General features: G+C 39.4%; 1 long non-coding RNA gene across 1 annotated transcript; it reads left to right on the top strand.

Annotated features, from left to right (window-relative positions):
- The first annotated feature begins 21,103 nt into the window (after positions 1-21,103).
- On the top strand, positions 21,104-22,343 carry LOC137474940 (uncharacterized). Its single transcript, XR_010999564.1, has 2 exons — positions 21,104-21,926; positions 22,066-22,343. It is a non-coding gene; the product is annotated as an uncharacterized lncRNA (long non-coding RNA).
- Positions 22,344-27,215: the final 4,872 nt, after the last annotated feature.

Genomic DNA, 27,215 nt, shown 5'->3' with positions numbered 1-27,215 from the left:
AATCATTAAAAATGCTTCGTTAGTCCAGCTGAACATCAGAAAGCATGGGTCACTTTGTTAAAGAGATGAAAGAAGTGATCAAAGTAGCAATCAAAGATGAGAGAGAATTTTTTATTCTAGGAAGACTCTTTGAAAAGATGTAGGTCAAGAAGTAAGCGGATCTCAGACATCTTGACATACAGTAGGTGAAAACACCTTTGCCATTCTTGACAAGACAGAGCTGTACCCTGGAATAGCATCACTGCTTTCCATAGCAATGGCAACAACTCTCTCTCTGTGCGAGTTACGTGGAGACCCAGAGCTTACCTGACCCAGGCTGTGTTTGTCATTTGGCAAACAGAAGCTGCCAAGTTGATGTGAAGCAGTGGCCATTAAGTGCCTGAGAACTGCTGTCGGGTATGTCTTACCATTTAAAAAGCTGTTTCAAAAAGAAGGAAGGCTACAAAATATATCAGGTATTCAAGAGCATTGAAGCATTTAAAGATTGTCAAGCACTGCAGCACCTGCTGGCTCAGCCTCCAGAAGTGCACATCAAGGACACTGCAGCAGCAAACAACCCCTTTGAAAACCTTTCAGGAGCCAGGACAAGGTCTAGAAACGTGTGGGGGTCAAAAGTGTACAGAGCACCTTAGTTCAAGAGAGATTCAGCAGTGCTATTATTATCACAATCATATCTTCACAGCTCTTAGTAGACATAGCAGAGCCCGTGGGCTGAGGCTGCCAGAGACCCTGCTTGACACAGGAGTTCATCCCATTACCTTGAAAATCGCAGACTAAGTAAATTCAGGTTTGTCACATGGTTCAGTCAGGACAAATGATCCTGGTTGGCTTGAAGGTCAAAGTAAGGAGGGTACATGTTAAAATAAGATTTAAATAACAAAATTATGGAAGTTGACTGTAGTTGTCACCTCAGTGGAGGCTTGGAAGCTGTTGGAGAATGGACTCCTTGCAGTCAGGATTCCACAGGAGACCCCTGAGTGCAATTTCAAAGAGATGGAACTGTGTTAGCAAATTATGTGCTGTTAAAACCAAAATGTTTCAATAAAGGTCCCAGCAGAAAGGAGAAATATGCTTGCCAGCTTGGTCAGTGTCAGGCACTGCCTTAGCCTGTGAGAGATCTCTTTTCCATTGTGCTTCCTGCTGTGCCTCACTGAAGGTTCCCTTCCACTGCTGCCTGCTGAGGCCACACACCAAACCCCACCAGAAAATGGGCTTTTTCCTAAGAGTTGCTTTGAAAGCTGGAAATATACTATGTGAAAGTTGGAAGAGCTTTGTTCATCCTGAATCATGTACCAAAAGGAGAAAATCAAGAGATGTTTTGTCACTGAAAGTATTAATTCTTTGTAAAGCAAGTTTTCTACAGCTCAGGAAAGTAATGCTGAGCAACCTGTAAATGAAAGCAAAATATGCCAATGTACTGCCACTGAAAAATTTTCACAGGAACTTGTGTTAGGGACCACCAGTACATATTGATGTAGACATCTTTAAAGAAGAATGCTTTCCTATGCATCCAGTGGAATATCTGTGTGGATGCAATGCTGTTAGTGAGAACTACCTTTACTGGTTTGGCACATTCCCTTCTCATCTTAAATAACCAGGATTTTTTGTTGCAGATGCAATGTGTGAGGGGAAAATTAGATTTTTCTGCTTCCAAGAGTAGGTCAATGGCTATTCCTGTTTACTAGGATTGCCTTCATACAATTTTTTTTTTTTTTGTAATTACTTGTTAACTTGTTTTGTTAACTTAGCCAACTTTGGAGGTTGAACAAGTACTCTGATTAATTTGCCTGCACTGCAAATCCCTGAGATAATCCTCCAGGTGAGACCTGAGATACATTGCTGTGTGCATTTGGGAAAGGTGGCTTTGTCCATGATTGATGTGCATCTTGAACAGGAGAATCTGTTTCATAAACATAGTAAATTCCTAAACATAGTACATACATCAATATGAGAGCATTAATTTTCCAACTTGTTTCCTAAAAATTAGAAACTCATCTTTAAAAATTAGTATGTATATATGCATAGTAAGTTTATTTAAAATAAGATGTAATTTGCATGAGCTTTCCATAATTTTTACAAAACAGTGTTAATTACCCTTTTTAATGATCCAGAGCATCTCAAACATTATTTTTCATGGTTCTCCATCTTTGTAATTCCAGCCCTAATTTTCATTAACATAACTGTATTGCAAAAACCTGACTTCAAAACAAACTCATAGTACAAGTGTTGTCTTGAAAACAAGGAGGAATGTATAACTAGCATGTCATTTTGTCTTGAGTAGTCTTTTTTTCTCTAAGAACCAAGAATTCTTTCCAAAAGGAGGCATCTTGATCAGAGAATTGAAAATCTTGTGTGTTGCTGTATATATAATTTTATATATAAATATATATATGTTATAGTATATATACATATGCTGTGACTCCATACAGTTATTGAACAAAGCTACATAAAAGGTTTAAAAGAAAACAGGGCATCACTCAAATTCATAAGTTCCTACAGAGGCTGATTTGAAACCTCCTATTGAGAAGTGACTAGCAAGGCAAGAGTTGGTGCAGAATTCATCTCAGGGTATTTTTGATTTATAAATCTGATTTTTTTATTTATAACTATAAAAGTGAATATAAATTTCCAAGGGCAAAAATAATATTAGTTCATGTAATTCCACCACATCCTAGAGAGGCTTATTTTCTTTACACGATCTTTTACATCTTTTCCCTGTATTATATGCTACCTATCTTCACATTATCCAGGTAATTTCCAGCAGAATATGAAATGTTTTTTGTAACACATAACCTCATTCTGGTTACTTTATTTTTTCTTACCCGAAGAAATCCTCACATAAATTTCATTTATACTGTCTTCGTTACCTTTTTTCTTTTAATCCTGGCTGTGCTGAGCTTAATCTCTGCAGAAATGATGAGTTTGTCTGTATGCCTGTGAGTGTGTATAAAGAATCTGTACTTTTGTTAAATAAGAATAACATTTAATCAGTTGATATTTATGACTGTGACATAGGAAAGTCAGGAATATATTGTGTACTTTTAAAAAAGTAAAATTAACCAGAAGCTTTGAAACTAGTTTGCTTGGTGATCTGTCTGTTATCTGCATGCTCATACTGCTCTGCTGAGTCTTATGAGTCCACTGAAAACTTGCCAAGGGGATGCTGATACAAAGATTTTAAATTGGAATTAGATTGAAATGAAATTACAGTGCTTTCCCCCGTTCCTTTCTTAAGCAGCTTTTTTCTTCCACTGGTTTTGTGACAACTGAATATTAATTTAATTCTAAGATTCAGAATGATTAAACTTAAATTGCAGCAGATTTTTTTTTCATGGATCACTAACGCCAACTATATTGTAAAATATGCACTGACATTCTGCAAAAGATAAAGATTGTTTACTGTACATTTCTGAATTCCAAATAATCCTCTTGAGCTTTTGCTAGTGATAATCCTTCCCAATATGAGTAGTGGTAATAACTCTTCCTTTAACATACAGTGATAATTCTTCCTCTTTACCCCCATAAACATCTTCTTCCTTCATAAAATTTCCAATAAACTAACTCAAATTTGCAAAGCAGAAACAAATTATCATCAGTTTTAACAGAAAGATAACACAAAGCATTTCCAAAGACTGCAATTAATCCTGGGGCAGCAGTATTCAAAAACTCCAGCACCCAACTAAGAAAGGTATTGTTACCTGACGTGTTTTGTCTGAAAAACAGTGCATTGTAAAGGCATATGGGTCTTAAGAACTGCTGGTTCATTTTCTATTTCTAGTTTTCTATTCTAGTGAGAGCTCAGGCAGACTGCCTCTGCATTTCCCTCTTTGGAAGGTGCCTGCTTCTGATGGAAGCTCTTTGAGCAGGGTATTGTCTCTCTCTTTATCTTTGTGCTGCATTCTGCTGTGTTTGGCACAAAGAAATGATAGAAACGCTGAAGTGGGTGCAAGGAATTAGGCTGGAGTATGCTGCTTCCCAGCCAGACCAGCCCAGCAGCCCCTGTTGGATGGCTGGCTGTTCAAAACTCAGTTTATCTGGGGGGCAGGAGAGAGGGGAGTGCAAGAGAGCAAACAAGTTATTGCCTCAAGAGCTTCCACCCAGTTAAGTTGTTGTGGTGCCTGGCACAATGGGAATGAGAGGTTCAAGTAAATTTCCACCTATTGGTAAAATAAACAACAAAAACTCTTTTCTCTGAATGTGGAGAGCTTTTCCTCTCCTCTCCTCTCCTCTCCTCTCCTCTCCTCTCCTCTCCTCTCCTCTCCTCTCCTCTCCTCTCCTCTCCTCTCCTCTCCTCTCCTCTCCTCTCCTCTCCTCTCCTCTCCTCTCCTCTCCTCTCCTCTCCTCTCCTCTCCTCTCCTCTCCTCTCCTCTCCTCTCCTCTCCTCTTTTCCTTGTTTCATTCATGCCAGTATCCCACAGACTATTTTTGCTACCAGCCATTACAGGATTAGAAGCAGAGAAGTCCCTACCTTAACAGTGAACTAAATGCTATTCTGGCTTCAACCCACATAAATGCAGAATAACTTCATTGAAATAAATGAGCCAGAGCTGCGAGTGGTGTAAATGACGTTTTCCTTTGTCTCAGGGAAATTGCACCCATTTTCTTCAAATGTATATCAAACTCAAAGCAGATCAAATTTATGCTTGTTTACCAGGGCACTATTTGGACCAGTCTCAAAGAGAATGATTTGCCCCCACCAGTAGCATGGTACTTACTTAGTTTCATTTTCCCCCTCTGCTTTTCACATGGTGTCAGTCACACACATTCTTCTCCACAATGTCAAGAAGTAATAAGCAAAAAATACATTGACTTATGCTACTGAGCTTAAACTCTTGTTTACAAAAATAACTTAAATAGGTTCTATTATCAATAGGAAGCAAGGGTGAGATGTTCTCTGAGAACAAAAAAAAAAAAAAAACAAATGGAAAAAAAGGTACTGGAATAACACAACACATTACATAGTAATTAATCATCACTGCTGTGTCTTAGCTGTCTAGGAGCTATGAGGGACTAAATAATGAAGCAGCTGAATTGCTGTTTAAAGATACACAGTTTATTGTTAAAAATCTAAAATAAAACCCTGCTTCCACAGCCAATTGGGTTGTAGCCAAGAGTATCTTTCAAAGCATCTTTCAAAAAAATGCCATAGGCAATTGTCTTTTATAGATACATAGGACATACCTCAGCAGCAGGAAAAATAGTCAAGAAAATTATTAAAGATAGAGTTATATATTAATTTAACATATAAAACCTGGTAGGGCTAAAGCCTCAGGCTTCTCAAGGCCAAATAATAGCTCTCTAAGCTGCCAACACACACTCAGAATTAACAAAATAGTGAATAAGGGAGAAATGGTGGATAAAATTTATTCAGGCTTTCAAAAGACCTTTGGTAAAGACCCTTAGAAGAGACTGTTAGGGAAACTTGGTAACCATGGAGTGAGAGTTAAAACTTCACATGGATTAGGACCTCACTAGGAGATAGGGAAAAAGGGAAGGAATAAGATTCAGTTCTCACTGTAAAAGAGGTTAGAGGTGCAGTAGCCTCCACACCAGTGTTTTTTGTCTGTGCCAAATCGCAACATCCATACTCATGAGCAGCTCCATTGAAATCCGCTGCTGACTGTGGTGGGAAGTTTGTTGTTACTGTGCTTCAGGAAGTTTAAATAAGGTTTAGAGGACATGATGGCATATTTATAGACAGTCTGAAAGGGGAAAAGCTCGGTAAATTAACCACACGAGTTGGACATGCAAATCAGGTGGATTTAGTTAAGAGCTGAGACAACCATGAAGGACTGTAAAATCATCTCCATGAACTTGTAAATGGTGTTCTAGTCACCAAATCACCCTATCAATGGTGTCACTGAACTATCTGTTCAGATTTCCTACCTGCCAATTTACTTTGGGAGGGTGGTATGTGTGTTCACTAGATAGCATTTTATGTCATTTCTTTGAGCCCCTAGGTTAGAGAAATATCTGCAGAGGAAAAAAAAAACAAACAAACAACAAAAAAAAAAAAAGCAAAAATTAAGAACAAGAAACAAGATCAAATTTTCAAAGAAATTATACTTGAGAATGACTGTGACTAAATTAAATCTTGTGTGAAGGAAGTTAAGGTATTTTTATTACAGGTCCTGAAGCAAGAGCAATGTCGGAACCCAGAATGTCCCTTGGACACTCTTGGATGTTCCGGGCCCAGGTCAGAAGCATTTGAGACCCTGGAATGCAGCCACAGACCCCTGTGGTTTTGAACCTGATCCATGGAACAATTTACCAACTTTGCAGGAAGAACAAGAAATCACAAAAGTTTAGATATTATAGTAGAAGTAGTCACAAAGTGAAAGGGAGAGTTTTTGAGTGCTGTGCAGGGGGGTTTTAGGCCTTGTACAGAGGGGTCTGAGTTTTGTACATGGGGGTCAGAGGTTCTAAGATGGAGGGACTTGGGTGTGCCCTGTCCTCTTTCCTTCTTCTTCCTAACCTCCATGTTCTTGGTGATGTTGGCACTCACAGATTGGTTTAGAGTAGAAAGTCACTGTTCAATATAGGTGATGGGCACTGGGGAAAAACCATAAACATTTAACACGTACTGTATGATATAAAAGAGGGCACCAGCCCCCTGGGTGTCGGAGTGTGCCCTTGCCTGACTGCTGAACGGACCACAGCAGTTCAGGGAGAAAATCTTTTAGATAACACACAATAAACTACCTTGAGACCGGACGACCGAAGACTACTGAGACTTTCTTTGGAGGCAGGGGTTGGAGGAAAGACTTTTCCACCTTTCCGGGCCATCCCAATCAGGGAGTGAGCCCCAACAGAGCAAGAACTGCATTCTGTACTTTCCTCTGAAGTCACCTTCTCTTGACTCAGTTGGAAGTGAGCCAGACCATTAGGTCTTAGCAGGGTTGATGTGCTGCTGGTCATATCACTCAGTGTGTATTACTGGCTGCAAAAATTAATGTGCATTAATCCTTATTAACCAGTGTATCAGCTAAGCATGCAACACCACTTCCCTGCTTTCTTAGCTTGACATTACGAAGTTCAATAGCTGCCATCAAGATGAACATAATTTTGGAGAAAGTTTTGTTTTCTGTATGAAACAGATCTATTTTCCCAACTCCATCTAAAAATCCTATGCATGTTCAAAGAGATGAATAATGCAGTTTCTCTATAAGGAGGACGAATATAACAAAAATAAGTGAAAAAGAAGATACAAATAGATGGGAAGATGATGGCCCATAGCCAGCTATACAAAATTTTGGAAGCATAAAGTGCAAATAATTCCAGTAGCAAAGCTGAGGAAGACTAGTTTGTCTTACTTTGTTTGGTACCATGGCCCTGAATCAGCTGCTTGAAAACACAAAGAAAATACACAAGTCTCTAAGGTGAAGAGAATGAGGACACAAACTTTGTTGATGGCATGAACTTGCTTGGCTTAGTAAAACTGAGAGCTGACTGCAAAGATTTGCAAAAAAGATTGTACAAGGCTAAGTGGGTGAGAGATAAAATGGAAAATTAAATTCAATGTGGATTAATGTAAAGTAATTTACACAGGTAAAAGCAATAAAGATTTAGTTACAAAATTATGGGCTCTGGGCTGACTATTATCATTCGAGAGAGATATTGGGAATATCATAGCTAGTTCTGTAAAAACATCAACTCAATATTCAGTAGAAGTCAAAAAGCAAATCAAACCTTAGGAAATATCAGGAAATTAATAGAGAAAAAATAGGTAATGCTATTATGCCAGTGTATAAATCTGTGATATGCTTATACCTTCAATGCTTTGTGCCTTTCTGGTCTTTCTGTTTCAGCCAGGAGAGGGAAAGGCACGGAAAGGGGCAGGATGGCTGATCAAAGGTGTGGGTGCCATCTGTGCAAGAAACAATGGGGTGCACCAGGACTCCTGGGGAAGAGGTGGTGCAGAGCAGGGGCAACAAGGAGGAGGTGAGGAGGGATCAACTTGTGATACGTGACCTTAAAGTCATGGGAATATTCTGCCACACAGTTCAAAGCAGGCAAACTGGAGCAATTCCTTACACGCAATTCCTTACACTCCCTCTGAAAGGAGAATACACCCTCTGAAAGGAGGGTGATGTAATAGAGATCACCTCTGTTTCTGGCTTGTAAAACGAGCAGTGAAGGGCCTTCTGACTCTTCTTTTCCCCTGGGCAGCTGTCCCTGGTCTGTCAAAGACAGACTATTGGGCCAGGTGTAGTTTTGACCTATATATCTCACACTGTGCATGTAAAAGTTACTCCTAGAAGGCAGAGAGGTGTACACACACATTAACACAGGCATATGGAGGGACAGAGAAGCTGCCCTCAGTGCAAGAAGGGAGAGAGCTCAAAAAGGAGCATCCAAGGAATGTCAGAACATTGTATCTTATTGTTTTAGCCTCTGGAATCTTAGGCTGATCAGCCTACATATCAAAAAGTGCTTTTTTGCAATCAGCAAGAGTTGCTTTAGGCCCTCAGGGCAAAGCTCTGGTCCATTCCCATTGCAGATATGGTTTCCAGATAGAATTCACTCTGAAGAGCAGAAAAGTCACTCTGTAGTGACTCAAGGTGCATCTATTTGTCATTCTATCTGTATCTTTCACTGTCCTTTTTTTTGTGTTTTCTCTGATAAGGGACCTTGGTGACTGAAATATAGATCAAAGCACCAGCCTAAGGCTGGTCAAAAGAAAAGGGAAGAGAAAAAAAGTAAAAATACATATCATTGAGCTTAAAAAGATTATTTCTTTTCTTATTTTCTGCCCTTTCTATACAAAGATTTTCTGTCTCATCCTGCATTTATCATATCCTATAGTTACTTTGAAAAAGACGTAAAAGGGAGAGACTCAACAAAAGATTTTTCTTTCTTATATTGTAACCATACTTAATTCTAAACTTGAACTGTTTCATTATACTTTGGATTAGATGGTGACCTATTGTGCTTCATGTGCCATATCTGTGCTGCTTATTAACCTTTTCTATGATTGCTTTCATGAATCCTTACAAAGCCATGAGCCCAGTGACTTTGATCCTCTGTGTTTGATTACTTTGGTTTTAAAAACCAAATATAACAGCCCAGGTTGTTCTGTGTTAATTGTGAGGAAAGGCACATAATTTAATGTATAACTTGCCATAGCACCCATATTTGGACTACAAGGTCTAGAACTACTGAAATTTCTTTTCATACCACTGAGACTCAAAAACATTAGGTAAAAGTTTTCTTGTCTCATATTTGATGAGGGAACACTTCTGGGTATAAAAAAGACTGCAAAGCTGGTTGTGTCTGAATTATCTTTCTTTAAGCACAAGCTAGTCTGTAAATTCTCAGATATTTATATAAAAAATTCTGTTTCATTTATTAAATAAATATATTATATAACTGCAAACTTTTTATTCCATCATTATCATTCCAATAGCTTCTCTACACATTTATCCTTATTATTCTCTTAAAAGTAATACTCACGCTTTTTCCTGTGTTTCTGTGTTTCTGCAGTAGCATCAGGGCATACTTATCCATCACATTTTTTCATGGGTTTTATGAACATGTGACACTGTTTTCACTACCTACAGTATGATTTAACTACATTCAGTTTTATTACAGTGCCCAGAATGGGTTGTTAGGCTATAGCAATAGATCAGCAGAGCTTCACCAAGCTCAGTACAACTTTACTCCCTTGAGCCATTTGATGTGAAGCTTTTAGTGGGTGTGTGCTGTTGAAAACAGCATTCTTCATCCCTCCAAAACCAGAAAAAATTTTTGCAAAATTACAGCTATGGCAAATTTAGAACCAATACTTTTTGTTATAACATCATTTGTGCTAGCAAGGTAAAAAAAATATCCCTAACTTTTCAAGATTTTGATTTCATGAGGAAATTTCCCTATCTTCTTATTATAATGAAAAGTACTATGCTCTGACAATGACTTTTATCCAAAACTTACTCTAGAAGTTCCTCATGCAAAATTATAGCCTCAAACTATAAGCCATTTACTGCCAGATGTTTTGCAAGCTGTTCTGTAGCATCACATAAAAAGCAATGAAGTAAAGACAGAGCCATAGCAATATATATGATAAGAAGCTAAAATTGAGATAGAGAGGGATGTTAGCTTTGTAAAATTTACAGTAATGTGATGAAATCAAGGTGTTCTTGGAAACTGAGTAGAGACAAGTTAACTTTAAGTGATTTTTTTACTGATTAAGCAGAACATTCAGTTAAAAAATGATTTAATAAATTTATATACTTTGCAATGCACCATGAACACCATCAAACTTTCCTTCCTGTTGAACCAAATGAGAAAATAAGTTTAGGATTTAAAAACCCCATTTTGAGGTTATGTCTTTCTTCCATCCAAAGACCTTTCTGAGGCCACAGATGGACTCAAGGTTAGACATCTCACATGAGATATGCAAAACCACTATTAGTGATAATGGTCTTCTTGATCTCATCAGGTTTCTGCCATTTGCTCTGTGTGTACCCCTGCCCAAATAATTTTGGGCACCTTTTGTCAGTGGTGACTGAAGGTGCACCTTCAGTCCAAGAATCTTGGTTTTTCAGACCAAGATTAGTACATTAGCCACGTGGAAAGAACAGGTTTTGATCATGAAAGAGAAGAAAAAATGAAGCATGTATAGGCAACTCCTGAGCTGCTGTTTCACAGTCATTTTTACTTTGGGAGATTACAGTCCAGCCTCAAGAGACATTGATAACTGAAAACCACAGAAGACGGCACTAGAAAAAAGGTGGTGAAAAAAAAATTACCTTTTACTGGAGAAATCAACTGTTTTGCAATGCAGGCTGGATTTTTTTATCATTATTTTTAAGATCAGAATTTAGCAGGAGGTGAATGACTTATGTCCCCATCATAGATTTCATATCCCTTTGTCAGTGCCTGTGACGCAGATCAGGGTCTTCAGACAAACCAGAGTTACAAAAGAGGAAAATAGAGCAATATCCAGAAGTCAAGAGGTGATTTTTACTAGCAATAATATTTTATTTCACCCTTAGCTGTTAGAATAGTGCCTGCATAGAAATATTCTCTGTGTGACAGAGAAAGTGAACACTTTTTTTTTGCTTTCCTATGCTCTGTGTTTTAAGGGAATAATTTAGGTTTCTGTTAGTGGGAAAACTGGGCCTGAGAGTTAATTCTTCATATCATTTATGCATGAAACCCTAATCTGAGATGAGAGAAGGAGGCACTAAAACACAATGTAAGGGAAATAATAAGCAGAATTTTCATAAAATCATGGAATTCTTTAAGGATGGAAAAGAACGCTAAGGTCTTTGAGTCCAACTGTTAACCCAGCACTGCCAAGTCCACCACTAAAACACATCTGCATATTTTTCTAACATTTCTGTCTGTTCAGGGGTCTACAATGCTGACTAGTCTCCATTTACCCAGATCTCTTACTGCACTAGAAGGTGGTGCTGTCCTCAGTGTTGCCCTGCCTTCTTTCTTTAGACCTTCTGCAGCAGGAATCATGAGGATGCCAACAGTGCCTTGCTGCTCTGCCTGGTTTTCAGCAGGTTTTCAGCCTCCTTTATTTGTTTCTTAAAGTGCCTTACACATCTGTGGAGCAGGACAAGTCATAAATAATAATAGCAGTTCCACTGCTTCCCTCTCATTAATACCAAGTCACTAGAGATTCCCTTGTGGTGATGCACAGTGCATGACACTGCACAGATTAGGGCTTCCATCATGCAGACTGCCAGCATGATTGCTTTCACTAAATACAGCCATTGCACACAGTGAAATATGCTCAACTGGGGCGCTGCTAGTAAAGCACTGACAGCAGCTTTGCAAACAAGAATGTATAACTTTCATAATTCTGTTCTGGAGACTAAAAGCTTGGAAAAATGCTGGAGGTTGTGAGCAGGAGGTGAATATGTTAGCACTTTTCTCACAGGAATCCAAGCAGTGGATCTTATTCCCAGAAATCTGCCTTTTTCCTCTGGGGAAACCATTCACTGACTTTCTTAAGTCCATGAACTCTCTGGGTCAGTGATCATCTTAATCCGCTCCACAGGGCTTAGAACAACTGAGACTTACTCTTGACTGCCATGGTGAATGGCAATTACTGTGATAATGAACTAATTATGTTATCCAAGCTGGCAAAAGAAACTTTTAAACAAGAGCTATTGGTACTCTGTATTGAAGGAAGCAGCACTAAAACCCCAGCTCCTCTGAACATCTACACTGGTCTCATCTACTGAAGCTGTTTATAGCCAGTGGACAGCAGTAAGGTCTCCAAGAGGCCTTTCAGATCACAAGCCCAAGGTCTGCACACTCCTGTGGAGGAGCTTCCACTGTCTGTGGGTCTCCAGATTGCACGCCTAAAGCTGCACGTACAAAATAGATGACATGGAAAATGTCTTTGTTCCCAAAACTCTCCACAACTGCCCTTCTTCCCTCACATTGCCTCTGGCTTCCACAGCCATTCTCAGCTGAAGGCAGTGCCACAAAGATCAGCTGTACCACCTCACTGCTGTGTTCGGCCAATTATTTCCCTTCCTGCTTTTTCTCTTTCAGTGGATCCTGGTGTTCTTACTCTCTAAGAGTGACTTAAGCTATTAGCCTTAGCTGGAAGAAAAGTGTTGTTTGTTTAGGGAAGCCTTCTGGAAGGCAGTTCTCCAATCTGGCTTATTGCTAGGCCATCCCAAGGGATATGGCAGGAATATAACACCAGCCCCATCCAGATGTGTGTGGAAAGTAATTTAGAAATAGTACCCAGTGCTTCTGTGGAGATAACTCAATATCCCTCAGAAGTGCAGAATATTAGCTTTTACATCAGATACAGTGTGAAATAGCTACCAAACTTCAAATTCTTCTCATTTAATTCCTAATAACTTCCACAGCTAGGCAAGCCTGTGGGGATTGTGTATTCTTGTTCTTCCATGAATTCACTTGGATTCATGTGACTGTAGGGAAGGGTAGTGTAGAACAACCACTCTTTAAATGGACATCACTGGAGTAGATGTTCCCAAATTCAAAGTGTATTTCAATAGGTTTTCTGGTCTTCTCACCAGAAATGTGTCATGATCATACATAATGCCTAGGTCAATGTTTTGAAGATAGGGAACAAAGCCATGACCACAGTTAAGTCAGCTAGGTTATTGCTTTGGAGTTCATCCAGAGAAAGGCTCGTCCCAAGAACAGTAGGAAAAAAAGTGAGACTAACCATTTGATTGCAGATTTACCTGTGTCATCCCTGAAGCAGCTGCAGTTTTCTGGGAAAGAATAACAGAGTAGATGGACCAGTCAAGATTCAAAATGGCAATAAACTATCTGTTTTAAATTCACTCAACATTTTCCTGTGGAGAAACAGGGAAAAGTATGCAAAACCATAGGAAAAATTGAGTTGAGTAAAATTACATTTTACCATTCTAAAAAAACGTGATGCAGAAGCTCATAAAACCTGAAACTCCACAGGGTTCATCTTGCCAGAGAACCAGTTCTGAATAGCAGTATTTTGACAAAAATAGTTTTTTTTTTCTTTTTTTTTTTAATTATATAATGAATGCTGGCTTATTTGCATATGATAATTGGCCTTGTCTGCCACTTCTGCTTGACAGTCTGCTCTTCAGCAAATGCTGCTTTGTTTGTCACTTCCTAAGCTCTATGACTGTCTGCGGAACAGCAGTCTTTTCATTTTTACAGATTTCTAAGTGATGTTAATGAGAATAATCTGGCACAAGCAGGAAAAAAATAAATCTGGTTTCATTTCTGGGCTCTGGACATACAGAAAGTTCCAGAAGAATGTATTAAAATTATAATATGTTTTCTGTGCTGTGTTGTTGTACTATGTAATTTGAAAATCTATAACTTTATATTCTACCCAGCTGGATTATTTTTTCAGTATCTTGGCACAATTTATTGTTCTGACATTATAGAAAGCTTTCAAAATCTCAAAATCATAGAATAGTTAAGATTGGAAAAGACCTTTAAGGTAATCAAGTCCAAGCATCCACCCAGAACCACCATGTTCATTATCAAACTGCATCCTCCAGTGCCAAATCCACACTTTTTAAAAATATTTCCAGGGATGGCGATTCCACCACTTCCCTGGACAGCTGTTCCAATGATTACTAGCCTTTCAGTAAAAAAAAAATCCCAACATTCAATCTAAATCTCCCCTGGCACAACTCAAGGCCATTTTCCCTCATCCTGTCACTGGCGACCTGGAGAAGAGACTGATACCCACCTGTGTGGGTGCATGCAGGTATAAACCCATTAAATTTATGAGCCTATTATGATAAATTAAGTTTTAACAATATTTTTGGTAGTGTTTTAAGGAAAACCAGGCAGGAACCAGAGCTACTGAACAAAACTTCACCATCATTCTGAAAGTTCAATCTCGGTACATTGCATCTGTATATGAAAAAATTTTAACGAGCCTTTGTATGCCCAGAAATATCCTTTCTGCCATCACTTCTTCTGCACGCAAAGTTTTCTTCAAGTGGGAATAAAGACAAATACAATGTCACAGTCTGTGCTTTGCTACACAAGAGACAAGCAGGACAGAAGGCATCTGACAGGTAGGGAAAGCCACTGCTCATGTTGTGCTCTTCAGGAGTCTAAAACCCATTTTAGCACTAAGGGTTAAATGGAAAAGCCAGTCATTTTCCATGTCAGGGTCCATGGATAGCTAAGAACTGAAGTGCATAAAACCAAATGAGACTGGATCATTTAGTAGTTTTCATTTGTGCAAAGAGGACAGTAAATTCCAGCCCAAGAGGGGCTTCTTGCGGGAAGGGCTGTAGGGTGAAATGGGAAAAGAAGGATCAGCTATAGTCTGTGATTCACCACTAATGTAATAATACTTCCTATGTGTAGGAGACTTTGCCTCAGGTAGGAGTAATGGTAGGTTTATGTAGGAAACATGCAACTGGCACTTCCAAAATTAAGACAAAGCATTTTACCCATGGCAATCTTAAGGAAAAGCTGTATCTAGTGAACCCATATTTCACTTGTTTGCTCCAGTGTCACATTTGTGTGACACAATGCATACAACACAGGTAATGCACACACTGAGGCAGAAGTCAGAGAAAGAAAAACCACACAACTGAAAAAAGAAAATAATGGATGAAAAGTAAACAAGATTTAAAAACAAATGGAGAATTTGAATGCAGAATCAAGTGGGAGAAAGAAGCCTTATCAAAAGAAAATAAGATATGTATTTCCACATTTTTAAAAATTAAACTTAGTGTGAGTTAAAAACCACTTATAAACCAAGGCATGGATATATCTCTCAACTAAGACATCTCCAAAAGAGACTATTTTAATGCTTGGTTTAAGTGAAGGATTAAGAACCAGCTCAGGGCATGAAGGGATTTTCATTCTCCCTCCTCAAATCCTCATTAATTAGTCAAAACTGGTTGTTTGGTCAGGTTAAGTCCCACCAGCAGACAGATGTGTGCTCTCAGGTCTGGTCCTACCTGTGCAGACACTACTGACAAACAGTGAAGGCTCCTCTGTCTTGCTTAAGTCAGAACCACGTCCACAAGGACATGACCCCATCTAAAGCAGCAGCATTTACAACACAGAACAGGAGCATAAATTAGGGTTCATTAATTGCTTAAGCTGATAAGCAAACTGACCTGCCCCAGGCATGGTAACACATTTCTCTGCTTCTCTTGCAAGTGGCAGGAACAGATTACAGCAGGCAGGCAAGACACAAAATATCTGACACTGCCAGAGTAGGTCAGGAAGAACTTCCCCGATCCCTCAACCTAAAGACTGAAGGTTCCTGAGAGGTGATAACTTCATTGCTTGCAGGTTTTTGAACCATTTTTCAAAAATGAATCATAAATGTTCTTAGAATACCCTGAGTCGGAAGAGAACCACAAGGAGCATTGAACTCTCAGTGGGGAAAAAGGCATCAACGTACCTTAATAAAGGAAACAAATCAGACTGTACAAGATAAAGACAGCAAAAGACATATAAAGAGAATATTTGTTTAAGTTATGGAGAATTAGAAATCAGAAAAACAGATGTGATGAAAAGCAAAACCACAAGAGAACCACAAGAATATCCATCCTGTTAAAATATACATTAATGTCACAATTCATAACGATGAGGGATATTTTTAACTTTTCTAAATTAACTTTGTAATTTCAGCTTCTTGGGAAATGCAGCTGCTGTTCTGCAATCAATGGTATTTGATCAATTTCTATCACCTGAAGATCTGGCCCCTGGTGTGCCAAAAGAGATTGTTAATTATTTCAGTACACAATGCACAACTTACTCATGAGATCAGTGCAAAATTAACATATTACAGATGTGTGTGCTTATTCCTTTACCATTTGGGATTCATAGTTATAAGACTTCTTCCACAGTCATGCAGAGTATAATTTATTGAAAATAAATTGTTCATAATGATGGAATTCCAGGAGCTTTAAGTATATGACTGATTTCTGCACTTTGATGAAATTATGAGAGCTGACAAGCAATAATTATGACTGCTGACATTTGTTTTATCAGTCTGATTTCTCATGGTTGCCATTCTCTGCTGAAATCCATGGCAAAAAAAATTGCCATTATCATTGATGGAAACAATGATATTGTAGATCATGTAACTCTTAATAGTTTGCAAGAAATCTGCTTCCAAAGTCAACTTTTCTCTTTTCTTTTTGGCTTTGTTCTTTTGATAGATGCTCTCAGCCAGTAAAGAAAAATCGATTTAAATGAATAAGCAAGTGAACAGCATTCATATCACCTTTATTTTACTTTGCTTCCTTGCTTGATTCTAATGATTCTTTATTTCCATACTGAGAGAAGCTTCACTACGTGGCCAAGCCATCATAAATAAGAATCAAGTAAGTAAATAAAATCACAAACCCAAGTCAGTGTCAGCATTTACTCTCAGTCATTACAAAGATCTTTTTAATAATAACAAATGTAAGTTCAGGAAAGTCCAAGCTGTTCATTGCTCAGATGGGGCTCACAAATTGCAGGAGATGACAGCAGTCTTTTAGTACTACAAAAACAAATTACAACCCAAATCAAATGTGTTGCCAGCCAGAGGAGAAATTTTACACTTTTTTATTAAGTTCATGGTTCTGCTTTCTTTAATTTGTTCTCAAACAAGGGGGGAAAATGAGGATAAATTCATATAGAGACAGCTGGCTTAACAATGAATTGCAAGGGATGAGAGCTGAAAAAGAAGCACAAGCAAGCCACAGCAGAGAAGAATGAGCCATCACGGACTGTCAGTCCTGTCAGATGGACCTCTGGGATCAGGGCAGAGTTAGGACTGACAGGTTCTCCCCACCTCAGTCCACTGGTCCTGCTTTCTGACAGTGGTGGAATGACCCTTCCTCTCCCCCGCATCCCTTGGATGACCTGATCTTTGTTTCTCTTTTCCCTGGTCACGGGGTTGGACCTCCTCACTGGCAACACGATTCCCTGTCCTCATAAACATTCTTCTTGTGTAGTGCTGAGACAAAACATCCATGCAGAAAGGTCACCAAATACAGCCAGGCTCAGTGGGGGTAAAAGTGAAATATTGCATCAAGGATCTTTGATGGCTTGAATTGACTCAGAGCCCCATCAGTCCTGTATTTTAACCCTTTGAAACAGTGAATGCTTGAAAAAGTGCAAAGAAACCCGTGTGGGATTTGAATATGGAAGTATACACATATCTGCTGATACCTAAAACAACCTGGTATTTGTACTGATAATGGGAAGTCTATAACCTATTCCTCATAGAAATGTTTTCTTTCAAGGGATTCAACTGCCCTAGGAAACCTAGAATTCAGGTATCTGTACTCTCACCTGTCATTTGCATGCACCTTCAGAGTCACTTAATGTATCCCACACTCACAAAATGGTTGTGATTGGAGAAGACTTTAATTCCAACACAGCTTTAGCATAAGCTAAAAAGGTGTGCATAGGCAGCACCACTTCTTATTCATTGCCTGTGAAAAGGGTGTAAGAACCTGGCTTTGATAGAAATCACTTTCAGGTATCTAAAGTTGAGGCTGATGTTCCTTGAGGGAAAGGGAGAGAAACTGTCTTGGCTACTAGGAAGAGTATAAAACATGGCTTAGATATTCCTTACCTCTTTCTGAACTATTATTTTTTTGTTTAGGTCATGCCTGCCAACATGTTTTAAGCTTCTGAGAGTTTGCAGAACTAAAGAAAAGGTGAGTACTCAGTCCTGGTAGATGTAACTTTAGTTTCCCCCTACCTGGGTTGCACATTAATACTTTTTTTTCCCAGGAGTTTGGTCCAGAATTAAAGCTTCTTCAGTAGCTTTTGTTGTTGTGTTTGTTGTTGTTGTGTTTGTTGTTGTTGTTAGAGCTTCAAATTCCCAGAACTGGTTTGCATTTCAATTCTTCAGTAGAAGTTTTCTGAAAGTTTAAGATCTTTTGATTTTTTCACTTGCTTTCCTAGCTGTATTTTTTATGTTTTGTAAAAGCTAGGTTCCCTTTGCCTAGCTGTAGGAATTCGCCAAAGGTGTTCAAATTAGTCTTCCTACTGTGTCTAGTAAGGACATCACAACCCCTGGATCACTTTGTGCATGTGATATATCTGTGTGCATTGAGGGTAGAGGGATTTAAGCTGACTAGACTTGGTGAAACCTTTCCTAGCCTTTAATCTGTAAACCATACAAGAGAAGCCCAGGTCCCTCCTGAGAATTTTCTGGGATTTTGCTGGACTTACCTAAAGACAGTTGTTTAGGTATCCAAGGCAACTTTGAATTCATTACTAGTGTCTGCTCGGTGGTTTGCACCAAGCTCTTCTCTCACAGCAGTAGTCATCTCCTATATTTTGGGATTTGATAAATTGGGATGTTAAATTCATCAATTTTATCACAAAGTACAGAGTGTTAATACATGTAACTAAACCTCATGAAAAGTAGAGCACAATTCTAGTGGGGAGTCAAGAGCACAACAGACTAACACAGACACCACTGCCCATGCTGCAGAAAGAAACAAACAGCTTGCAGCTGGGGAAACAGGATCTTTGCACATTTGTCCCTCTTATTCACTATTTTGATAATTTCCAAACTTATTGTGCTCATAGGTTTTCCTTCTTTCCTGAAGCACACTTGGAAAAAAAAAAAAATCTTGTCCTTCTTGTTGAACTCCACTTTTTTGCTAGCCATTATTTTCTATGACTTTCAGTGACATGTAAAGCTGACTGGAATGTCAGCTGCTTACATCTCCAGCATCCCCGCAAGATGATCATGTGTCCGTGGTGACACTGTGCAGGAAACATTATAAAGCATCAGCATTACCTTCAAGTGAGAATTTCTTAATTTTGTCCATAAGTTTTCTCCTCCAAAATTAATTTTCTCTATTGAGGTAGTAACCATAATCATGCTCTCCTCATCTCTTTGTTAACTCAAGAAAAATATTACAAACATTTTCATGTTACAGTCTTGCTAATACCTTAAAGGGGCAGGCTGAAAAGTAAAAGAAAGAAAACACAGAAAGAAAACACATCCTCTGAGAGAAATATTGAGTCAAGACATTCCTAACTATATTCTCAGGCTTCTTGCTGATGTCCTCAACCAACAGTAAGAAGATGTTTGTGTTCAAGGTGCAGGCATTATGACTTTCTGGCCATTGCAGCAGCAAATGTGTAAACATGTGTTAGGGAGCAGACCTAAGCACTGGCACAGAGTGAGGGCCACTAATCTCTTGTCAGGGAGGTCAAAATTCTGGTCCAGTTTGCAATGCATTTTTATTCGGATAACAAAGGGATGTAGAGCAGAAAGTTCTGGTAAAGAGAACAGTAGAGACTGGTTTCCTGGAATAATTCTTCTATCTTCCAACTCATTCTCTGTCACCCTCTCTCTCAAGTGTCCTTCGTATGACCCAGGCAACCCAATTAGTTGTTTGAAAGGACTGAATTTGACCTGTGAGTCGCATTCCAAGTGTTCTAGAAATTAACAGATGATTTATCCTTGACCTCAGTGTCTCCATCTGCAAAAAAAAAAAAAAAAAAAAAAAAAAAAAAACCCAAAGCAATAATATTTAATGAATAGCAAAGTTGCAACTAATTGGTGCTGGCTCTGCAGCAGCTTTGCCATCTGGGGACTTGAATTCGTGACTGGGGTTGCAGACAGCAATGTTTGGGAACTCATAAGCTGGGATGGACATCGGGAATAGGAGAGATGTGAGGGGTTATAAGATTGAGGTCCGAGTCTGCCTGTGCAAGGTTGGATCATAAGAGAGAAGTATAAAATGGAGGGCATGAGTTCATGTCCTGATTTAAAGATGTGAGAAGTGGGAGAAGTTTGAAGGCAAGCAGGATCTGCTTCACTGCTGGGGAGATGTGAAAAGTACACCAAAGAGTGGAGGAGAAAGCAAGAAAACTTGGATCTCAAACATGTGAAAGAGTTGATATTTGAGCAGTGAGGCCAGGAAATGGCATCATTATCCTGGGGAAGAGAGTCTTGTGATGGATGCAGGGCAATTGACAAGTTCTTTTGGTATAAGGGAGTATCATGGTAAATATTTAACAACCTGGAATGTGTTTCAAGTAGAAGGGTCGTGGGTGAAAGGAGAGGCAGTCCCAGCAATACCTGCAGCATCACATCCTCTGTAGGAACTGGTCTGTAGGTATGAGTGTTCTCTTGTGAGATGGAAAATCATAAAGAAGCAGAGGAAGCTCTGGATCTCAACCACGCACAGAATTGACACCCTACCTATGCAGCCTGAATCCTGAGAGATAAACATGGAAGCAGACCTCAGAGTTGTTCTCCAGTTGACATAAGTGTAGTTATAAAGCACCAGCTAATCCCGAGATTGAATTCAACCACATTATAGCCAGCGTTTCAGCTGTTTTTGGATTTTTTTCCATATTTTTTGTGATCATGTGTCTGATCATACAAATAGTTTCTTGATTTTCTATGTTTTTCTTCAGAGTATAAATAGTTGCAGTAGTTCACAGAACAGTAGGGTCAGACCTCTGGGACTGGAATCCAAATCTACCACTAGATATAGATACAAAGAGACCTCATTTGAGAGACCAGTGAAGCCATGGTTTCCATTGGCTTCATCAGGAGTTGATCACTAAGTCAGAAAAACTGCCATTTTAGGCGGCTAATGATAGAGGTCAGAGTTTAATGGACAACAAAGAAGTTTAAAATATTATTGGTTTCATTGCATTATAGCAAGCTGATCTCTCCAATATTGTTCCCTCAGCTGATAAAGTGATTTTGCATGGCAGAGCTCTCACTGCACAAAACTCATGTGAAAAGCCTTTTAGAAGTGTGACACCCTGCCCAAGGGCATGAACAATTTTATCAACATTTATTAATTTTGTTTTACCTTTTTAACTTTGCATTAATTAGAAGTGAACACAACTATCTGTAAAGCTCCCCAATACAGCACTAAATTCCCCACTCGTTCAAAAATTTAGCAAAAATTACCATATGTGTTAGAGGAAGCTCGTTTTCTGCTTTTCCAGGCTGCTGAGGCAGCATCCTCTTAGTGTTGATAAAAATTGCTTTGCAAAGGTTGTGCCTCTTTGGATTTATCACTATCAGCATGTGGCAGTGTTTGAGCTTCCAGCTTTAAAAAAAAAAAAATTCAAATGGAATTTTACAGTACTTGCTTTGGGGCTGGAGCGTAAAACTGCTCTCTTAGCAGCTTCCAAGTACCAGGAAGCTCAGTCCCTGTGTCTCTTGGCTTTGTCACACCCCCCTATGCATTGCTGCTGATCTTTCCCACTTACTATTTACTTATTTTATTGCATAGTTTAGAGGCATCTTTTTATTATTTTTATATTTTTATGATTTTGGCTACTCTTGATGATAGGTATTTACTGAAGGGCAAGGATATAAAGTGCAAAACTAATGTACCATGCACGGAGGGCAAGACACCACCATAGAGAGGAGAAAGCTGCTGAAATAAGATTTTGAAGAAATTTTAGTTGCAGAAAAAATGGCTAGGTCTATATTCTCAAGCTGTGAGCCCAGTATGAAGGCAAAGTCGTGCTTTAGCACTTGGCATCTACACTGTGCACCTGCCTCAGGCTAGCTCTGGTGCTCTGGGTTGGATGTCTGATAGCAATTAGGACAAATTAAGTGCTGACATATTATTCTGGTGTAATGATTTCCTAAAGGACTGCAGTTTGTGTGTTAGGAGCCCCATCTGCAATCTGAATCTGTGTCTGTGTGGTGATGATAAGGAGATCCACTGAAGAAGTGCACTGTTGGGCTGAACCGAGGCACTGATGGAAATCACCCGGGAAGAGAGCTACTGTCCTTGGACTGGGTGGAGAACAGCAGTGGGTTCACTGGTACAGCAAAACACACAATCAGATCTCAGCAGTACAAGCCAGTCTCTAATGTAAGTCTCCTGAAACACATTTGCTGAAGATCTGGTCTGATATTCTGTTTTTTTAAAAAATACATATCTTTGCATACTAGAGTGGATGAGGAATACTAGTATTTGTCTTTTTCTGGTGCTTATCTGGTTTGACTTAGGGTTTATAGCACTTTTTAGCACATCACTGTCAAGCTCTATTTCAATTTCCTGGATGAGGTTATGCACAGTATACCTGACCCCACACCCTTAGAACATAGCACCATTTCCTTCCTGCACCCTTAGAGCATAGCCCTTGGAAAAGACTGGAATCCTAAAGGAAAGGACTCTGAATCCTAAAGCCAACTCAGCCCCATTTCATGGGAAGGGTAAAACAAAGGGTAAATGCTCCATTTCGAAGCTTCTTTTATGTGTTTGATCTTTCACAGCATTGCTCATTCAATCTGTGCTGCACTAGTGATATGAAGAAGCCATGAAAGTTAATCCATTTTAGAGATGAATCAGTTCTGGCAGCTATCCCCAGGCACAGGTCAGCAAACACAGGATGGACGGGCATTCCAGGGCTCTCTGAGGCAATAATTCCTTGAAAAACAGCACCTGGAAAACACTCACTTCCTCGTTGCTTATCTGCTTTGGTAGTAGGTAGCTGGCACAGAGTTCAGTTTCACCTTGGCTCTAGGCAAGACAGAACTGCCAGACAATGACAGTTTTCAGACGAGAAGCTTGGGGAAAAAATAATTTAAAAATTACACATACAATCCCTCTGATGAGAGATCCTCTTTGTGACAAGTGTTAATATGCAGCCAGAAGAAGTCTTTTCTTTTTACACGCTCCTGCTGGCACTATAAGGCCCCAAAATAAAAGTCTGTTGTGGAAAAAGGAGAGAACAGAAATGGAAAGTATGAAAAAATGTCTTGTTTTGTAGGGAAACAAAACATTTCTGATGCTTCATTGATCACACTTAGCACTGTAAATAGGAACGTGCTGAAATGGTCAGGTAGAAAAGTTGCTCCATTTAGACAAAATTCTTGAGAACTGAAGAATGTTGATCCCAACACAGGAAAAAAAATATAGAGAGCTCCCACTGTGAAATTTCTGTCTTCTTGTAGTCAGGCCACAAGAGAAGTTAAAAGTTTAGGTGTTTCTTTCATTAGCATTTGACCTACATTGAACTTAAAGAAAGGCTAAGACCCTGATGTCAATCTAAGCTGTACAGAAATTAATTCTAAATCTGAATTTCAGTGGCACTGAATGCCTTATCCTCCTTCATCAGAACCGAATACCTGCCAAAACTCAGAAACTCTGAGTTGAATACATGAACATGGTATGTAAATAATGATTTTTTTTTTCTTCTGTGTCTGTTGACTGTGAAGCTCTGGGACAACATATGGGTGTTATGCTGTTCTTCATTCTTAGCTGTCAGACACAATGTCAGACTTTTTTTTGTAGAAACCTTGGCCCAAAATCCCACACAGAACCACAACAACAGATTTTTTTCACATCCACTTGTTGTTGTTATATGCCTTTATAAAGTTTTAATGGCTAAAATGGAAGTGATGCTGGGAATCCAAATTGTTCAAGTTTTAATTGATGTTAACACGCTTCTCCTCTTTAAGAACTGTGAATGTTGCCTCCTCTTGGATGGTTCAAATGTGTATTTTAGGTTACTTTTTGTCTTTGTTGAAGAATTCTCATCTGCTTTTAGACTAATAAATTAGGTAGCTCACAGGGAACTGTCATTCTGACTTGGGATAATTTTTTTTTGTGCAGCTCATTTTGCTTTAAGCACAGCTGCTGGAGTTCAGTAGAGCAATCTCTAACAAAGCCATCTGAAGGAAAAAAAAACAATGTAGCTGCTAGAAATGTTAGCAGTTGGATTAACACACTCAGTTTTAGCTGGAAGAAATCTGGCTAATGGGCTTCAGGACTCTAGGCAAGAGAAAATTGCAAGACATGAGCATTCTCTAAGAGCAGAAGTCTTTGGTATTGCAAAGGATAGCTAATATTCTTCCTGGCTTTGGAATGGGTTTTGAGCTTTCTCTGTTGTGTCATATCTTGCCTCGCTTGCTGACTAGTCTGATCTGTCCAACCAAGTTTGTAAATGAAGAAACACATTTGTCCTTCTCACACAGGAAATTCTAGGACAGAGAATTTGTGTCAGTAAATTAAAACACTTCTACTGAAGCAAAGAAAAAGCTCTTCTAAGTTAAAATAACATTCTAGCAATAAATTTACTTGCCAGTAGCACACTTTTGATAACCTAAATAAATAAACAAATAAATAACAGTAAAAAAACTCGACCCACACAGATGTGAAGTAGCTTAAATTGTAGAAGATATTCAGTGCTTGCCAGATCTTAGTGTTACAGGCTGGCTTTGTCTCTGTGGCCTCAAGAGAGTCCCACCACAAATTCTGCAATTTCCCAAAATTCATTAGTCTAATCTGTGTCTGTTGCATGTGGTGGCTTTGCCATTACTCTCCTCACAATAATTTGTACATGATGTCCTGGTAGACATCCTGTTGTCCACCAGCCAGCAAGTGCTCGTGCAGGGCATATAAATAATCCTAAAACATGAGAAAACTTGAAAGTAGATTAAAACTTTAACACCCTTGTCTGGTTTCTGTGCAAATGAGCTGTGCACAGTCCATTGTAATGATGTCCCAAGGTTTGTTCTAATACCTGAGATACTTTATCTTCAATATACAAGATGGACAGCATCAGGACTGTCTGCAGACCATGTACCCTGGGTCTATCTGTGTACCCTGAATATTGAAGCACCTCTCGGGATGAGCCTGAAGTTGCAATCATGCAAGTTCACTCGGGCATTCTATCTGTAGTAGTCATCGAGGCAAATATTAACCAGAGGAAACCTGGCAGAACGTAACATAAGCTAGTTGTCTAGATTCTCCACAGCGAGTGGAGAGAAATTGATTACCTCTTACTTCAAGGCAGATGTCTAAAACCATTAGCTGTGTCATTCTTTAGAGGTGCTTTTTTCCTTCCCTTGCCTATAAAAATATTCTGAATAATTAACTCTGATACAGATGCTTATATGGATATTTAAATTAGATAAACTGACTACTGGTATTGTCAGGGCTCATGAACCAAGATAACAAGGGAACCTTGGAGGTATTTTTCGTTTACTAACTTGCTCTGAACGTGCCAGCACCATCATTAAGCCATCCCTGAGAGTCCCCTGGCAGTAACATGATTAGGGACAACATCTCACTTAACCTAAAACCTAATCTCCAAACTGCCTATGCACAGCAGTGCAGCAGTACAACAGTCCTTGAGAGTGGATAAGCTCAAATACCAACCACCCAGACTTATCCTCTGCCTTTTCCACCCATCTACATACAGGGAAAGAGATTATTTTCTTGTTCAGCAATCCTTTGAAAATTTGCGAGCAAGTCTTTGCTGTGCTGTTGAAAATCTCTTCGAACTCAGGTAAGTCTGTCAAACCCCCATTCCTAAATATTCAGTGTTTAGCCTCCTGCTGGAGTTAATGACTGCTGGTTGCCTGAGAAGGTCAGAGGACTGCTCAAACTCGTGTAATCCTCAGAGCTGTGAGAGAGTGGTGTTCCTCACAACCTGTGCCATTAGAAGCGACTTTATTTCACGCCTCTGTGAATTGCTCTCACACAAATATTTTATGGTTTAAGACAAAATACCAGCTAAATGAAAGGAACCAGGCAGGTGTTTAGGTAAAGGAGGAAGAGAAATGCAAATGAGGTGTGACAGACAGTGCGTGACATTTTTCAAAGTGTTAGTCTGTAGGCCAACCTGGGATCCGGTCCAGCAGGGTGGCCCACAGCTGGCTAGTCCACAGGTGCCGAGACAGATACAGATAGCTCCACCGGAGAGACGAGAGGACGCTCAGGCTGCTATAATCCAAGAGGGTTTACTGAAGGCAAGGTAGAAGGTGAGGGTAGGAGGAGAGGTGCAGGGAGACAACCACTCAGGAGGGAAGCAGACTCTGAGAACCCTGAGGGAAAGCGGGACCAGGGTATACAATAGTGGAGGGATGGGAGTGGTCGGGGTACAAAACGATCCAATATAGGGAAGAGGCTGAGGGGAGGAACAAGGATGGGGTGACATGAGCAGAACCAATGAGGGGATAGGGAAGGAGTGGTTTTACAGAAGGAACCAATAGAGGTAATGAGAACCAAGAGCTTTCTAGAATGGGGGAATAGAACAATTGTTGATTGACATAAACCAGTAAGGGTACAGCGTTTGATGGACAAGTCCCCTTATACTTGTGTAACCTCCCATGGTAGTTCAGGGGCCCCTCCCACATTAGTCTACCAATTAACTGGAGAAATAAAGGCAGCCATTATGTAATTTTATGTCAAATGGCTCTCAGTTATAGACATAAAGAGAAAATGGAGGCTTCTAGAAATACAGGACTTAGTCTCCAAGGACTGGGTCTACTTGGAATAAGAAGTTTTCTTTCAGCATCTGCCAGATCAGTTTCAGATCTCTCATGTCTGCTAGTCCACAAGACAACAAAACAAACACATCTACTATCAATATAAAGTATCTCCACCTGAAACTGTCTTCAGACAAATATTTACAACTTGTAGTAGTCTTTTATGTACATTCCACCCATTCCTATCCCTCCCAGCACAAAAGGTCAGGCTCTTTATAGGAGTCTCTCTTCCCTTCATGGCGGTTCTAGACTGAGAACATTCTCATTTTTAGAGTATCTGCTGTGTTCACCAAATAAGAAAGTTCTCAGTCTAGAACCACCACTCCTGGTTTCATAGGTGTCTTCATGTAAAAAAAAAAAATGTATTGTTAGCACTTTCCTGGTTAGCATGAAACCATTGCTCACTGTTGCTCTATGGACTGCAGGTGCATATTGTAAGATATATTGTTATAGGTGTTTTTTAAGTCAGCAGTGAATTCCATTGGCAGCCATAAGCAAAAGGAAAAGACTTCAAGAT

Source organism: Anomalospiza imberbis, chromosome 5 (assembly GCF_031753505.1).
Source record: "Anomalospiza imberbis isolate Cuckoo-Finch-1a 21T00152 chromosome 5, ASM3175350v1, whole genome shotgun sequence".
Classification (NCBI taxonomy): Eukaryota; Metazoa; Chordata; class Aves; order Passeriformes; family Viduidae; genus Anomalospiza; species Anomalospiza imberbis.
This window is presented reverse-complemented; position numbering and strand designations above follow the sequence as displayed.